Genomic DNA, 5,000 nt, shown 5'->3' with positions numbered 1-5,000 from the left:
TTAGTTCTGGAGTATTTGTTTTCTCTAATGGTTTTTATACTTCCTAATTTCTCTGCCGATTCCCTAATGATATTCACTAAATTCAAATTCATACCTTCGGTGTTGTCTTCGTTTTTTCTTAGAGTTTCGAATCTGTTTCTAATTTCTAAATGAAATTCCTTCTTGCTATCCTTAACCTTCGCATGGGTTATTTTCTTTTTCAAAACTGTCTTATTTCTCTCGGCTCTGCAACTGAATTTAGCTGTGCAACCTACCATTCTATGATCACTACCTATATTCACTTTATTTATGACCGTCACATTGCCAACGCTCCTGTTCTCATCCCCTAATATGAAGTATATTTCGTTCTTTGTTGTTCCATTTGGATTTCTCCAGGTCCATTTACGACCTACACGCTTTTGGAAGAAAATGTATATTATTCTCATGTTGTAGTTCTCTGCACAATTGACAAACATCTTGCCTCTGTTATTTCTTTCGCTTACTCCAAACTTCCTAGTGCACGAATCATCTCCCAGCTAATAAACTAAGGAAAGTTTTAGATGAAAATTAGCCAAGAGAACAGGTAGGCTTTAGAAGCGGATATTTGATTCTTAGACCATATGAGGTGATCAATCAATAATCGAGAAAATGATAGAATACAATACACTTCTTCGTTTAGCTTTTGTAAATTACAACAAGGATTTGACTCAGTAAAACAAATAACAATACTGAACTCGCTAAGCAAACGAGTCAATCGTAAAGGTTCTGGAAAAGATTTGAGAAAGGTACGGCTGTAATTCAACTACATAATGACACAGAAAAGATAAAGATCGAGAAAAGAGTACGGCAAGGCGATACAATTTCACCCAGATTGTTTACAGCTTGCTTGGAAGAGATTTTCAGGAGGTCTATTTGGGAAGAAAAAGGTTTGAAGATTAATGGCGAATATTTCAACCACCTAAGATTTGTGGATGACATTATTCTTATTTCAGAAAGAACAGAGGACTTGCAAGATATGTTGAATGATCTGAGCTAGGATAGTCTCAAAGTAGGTTTAAAATGAACAAGAGTACCAAAGTTCAAAGTAAAAATATCATAATCGATGATGAGAGTCTTGAAGATGTTAAAGAGTATACCGGGTAATTATTTAGGCCAGATGATGAAAGTGATTAATGATCATGATTTGGAAATAAAAAAGTGCATTTCAATTGATTTTTTTTTCTTTTTTGTAAGTTTAGAAGTAATGTATTCTGCCAGCAATAATATACGGATGTGAGACTTGGAAACTAATGAAGGCGATGGAGACAAAGCTAAGAATTGCACAGAAGAGAATGGAGAGATCAATAGTGGGAATAATCCTGAGACAACACCGAGAACAAGACTGGAGAGAAAGGTATTATCGAGACGGTAAAAGATAGAACGTGGAAATTGGTAGGTACGTTAGCGCGAACGAATGATGACAGATGGAGCAAGTGTGTTACCAAGTGGACGCCGCCAGTTAGGAAGCGTGCAAAAGCGAGACCAGACCGAAGGTGGAGAGACGAGATAGAGAAGTTTACAGGGGTGACGTGGTAGAGGCTGGCGCAGTCGTTTAAGTCATGGAATGCTAAGACAAAGGCCGTTGTTCAGCTGTGGACTCAGAATGCCGAGTTATTGGTATGTGTATATATATACTGTATATATATATATATATATATATATATATATATATATATATATATATATATATATATGTGTGTGTGTGTGTGTGTGTGTGTGTGTGTGTGTGTGTGTGTGTGTGTGTGTGTGTGTGTGTGTATGTGTGTGTGTTTATAGATAGATATATGCATACCTAAAGAAGAGATGAAGAGATAGCGTAAAGGAACCAGGAACTGGCAAAAGGAAATATCCATGAAATATCTTAACATAAAAAAGAACTGAAAAAGAAGAGAACCGAAACTCGGCATAGAGAATAAGGAAAAAGTGACCAGGAGGATATATTAGCTAAGTTTCCCGAGGAGAAAATATCTGGAAAAGAAGTTGTGATCGCAAAAGAAAAGGACGACTGATGAAATTGCTGTCAATCCACTTGGGGAAGGATAGAGGAATCTTTACTCAATGCACAATTCTGGAGCGCCTGGATTTTGAAGAAGAAAACCTCTTCTCAATATAGTTAGATTAATATATATATATATATATATATATATATATATATATATATATATACATATATATATACATATATATTATATGAGGAAGGTGGAAGAGAAAGACACGGGTGTAAGGCCGAGTTTATTCCTGACCGGTTTCGCTTATAGCTTCTTCAGAGGACTGATGCTCCTGGATATCGCTGGCGGTATACATAGTAGACTCGACACCACAGTCCGTCAAAATGTCTCAACACACACACACACACACACACACACACACACACACACACACACACACACACACACACACACACACACACACACACACACACACACACACACACACACACATATATAGATATATATACATATATATAATTTCAATCTATATTGAAAATATATATATCTATGAATGTACTTCTGTAGCTTGCGATACCAAAACGATCTAGCTGTAAAGCGGCAATCATGAAATTGTCTCTTATCTGGCAAGTAGAATTTGTGTAATGTGTACATCACCTTAGTCAAAGTGGATATCATATAGTCAATCATAGTTCTAATAATAATAACAACAATCAAGATTATAATCAACATTACTTGTGTAATTATTAATGACGAGAGTTACAACTACAATCCAGAGTAAGTATAACTAGAGGCACTACTAAAACAAGGGTGATAAAGCACAGAATATTCTAAATTGCTGAAAACGAAAAGAGTATCTGAACCTAAAACAAAGACAAAAGGAAGAAAAATTGAGAACAGCCAATCGTAATCTCATAAGATAATGATATTATTGAGAACTGTTTCGAATTTTTTTACCAGTAACAAGTGATGCATCAATTATTTGTAAGAAATCTTAATCACATTATGTGAAGAACTTTACAAAGAGCTTTATGATTCACGAACGTGATAAGTAAAACATCGTTCATATTTGAAGAATACTCGCGGGAACAACGATTATATCAGCGACTATAAAAAAGATTAACACAAGGACTCTAATAACCCCATTAACTAGTACACGATAACAGCATCTGGATAATGAATGCAGTGGTAAACATATCCATTTCTACCTTGAAAATGAAAAAATATAAAATTTCACCCAACATAATCTGATAAACGATGATGATAATATCGACACAAACCAGCATAGGCGGGAAGAGGGGGAGGGGGAGAGGTAAAGGGTAGGGAGTGAGTGGAAGAGGAAGGAAAGGAGTTGAGACGAAGAAAGTGAAAAACAGAAGGAAGGTCAGTAATTTAGGTCAAGGAAGACAAAACGTTTATAGGAGGACAAGAGAAGATGTTAGAGAAAGAAGAAAAACTGGAGAAGGAAAGGAAATAAAATTAATAAAGACGAGGAGGAAGAAAAATAAGATATGTTAGAAGAAGGGGAAAAACAGAAGGAAGGTCAGTAAATTAGGTCAAGGAAGACAAAACGTTTATAGGAGGACAAGAGAAGATATTAGAGAAAGAAGAAAAACTGGAGAAGGTAAGGGAATAAAATTAATAAAGACGAGGAGGAAAAAAAATAAGATATGTTAGAAGAAGGGGAAAAACAGAAGGAAGGTTAGTAATTTAGGTCAAGGAAGACAAAACGTTTATAGGAGGACAAGAGAAGATGTTAGAGAAAGAAGAAAAACTGGAGAAGGGAAGGAAATAGAATTAAAAAAGACGAGGAGGAAGAAAAATAAGATACGTTAGAAGAAGGGGAAAACAGTAAATTAGGTCAAGGAAGACAAAACGTTTATAGGAGGACAAGAAAGAACAGAGAGAATGTTAGAGAAAGAAGAAAATCTGGAGACGTTAAGGAAATAAATTTAATAAAGACGAGGAGGAAGAAAAATAAGATATGTTAGGAGAATAGAGCACAACAGGAGAAAGAAAAGAAGAATAAAGGACGAGAAGGAAGAGACGAGAGATAATGGAACAGGAAGAGGTAGAGCGTAATGGCGCGACAGAGTAGTGCGAATCCCTATATCATCATGATAACTCTTATGCGATACAATCATTCATTTTTATTGCAGTTGTTAGCATAGTTTTTTTTTTTATCGTACAGGAAGCTCACATGAAGAAATTGTCTCAACTGAAACTTCGTGCGAGAGCAAATTTCTAGGAGCTGTTCTTAGGAACGATGACCCATGGATTACATTGAATTAGTGTTTCATAGCTATAATTGCACGGGAACTTCCAGTAAAGATCTACTGTATGAATGATAAGGCTCGGTTCACACCTGAATGTCAAGCTAATGGATATACGAAATACGTACTGTAGCATATAACATATTGTGTCTCCAGCGTTCTGATTCGAACCGGGGTCTATTGCACCACAGGCATACTGTGACGATGAGAATAGATAATCAGATTTCATTGAGAACAAAGTGTTATGTACTTAAGATTCGCATAAATGCTTATCTATTCTGAACACTACTCTTTCTGGTTCATATTCATCATTACTTTCTCTGTTGCTCAATGGGTTTTGACAACTTTTAGGCAGAAGGACAAACATTTGATGATTTATTTTGACTCCAAGATCAGTATTGACGTGATTTGTCTTGAATCGGTCGGTGGCTCTGACACGCTTTACGAAGATTATCCTCAGATTGAGGAAAGTGAAGATCTTGAATACATACATATACCAAGGCTTTTTCCCCCTTACAAGGGAGGTAGCCAAAAAGGAAAAGGCATAAAATCATTCCCACCCATTCCATCCCTGAATACACTCCACACCCCTCCACCCTCCCTCTTATCTTAGCACCTCCTGAATACTCTTGATTTACATGGCGGGAATGACCCACTGAATATGCTTGCGTCGTTTCTCAAGGAAATTTCTAGAGTCTTGGCAAGTAAATCAAGTGCTGTTTTCAGATTCCTCATGCGATCTGGTTCTCGTACTCCTGAA

This window comes from Oratosquilla oratoria, chromosome 2, assembly GCF_046742065.1.
Source record: "Oratosquilla oratoria isolate Oo_2021 chromosome 2, ASM4674206v1, whole genome shotgun sequence".
NCBI classification, from domain to species: Eukaryota; Metazoa; Arthropoda; class Malacostraca; order Stomatopoda; family Squillidae; genus Oratosquilla; species Oratosquilla oratoria.
Note: the sequence above shows the minus strand (reverse complement) of the source record.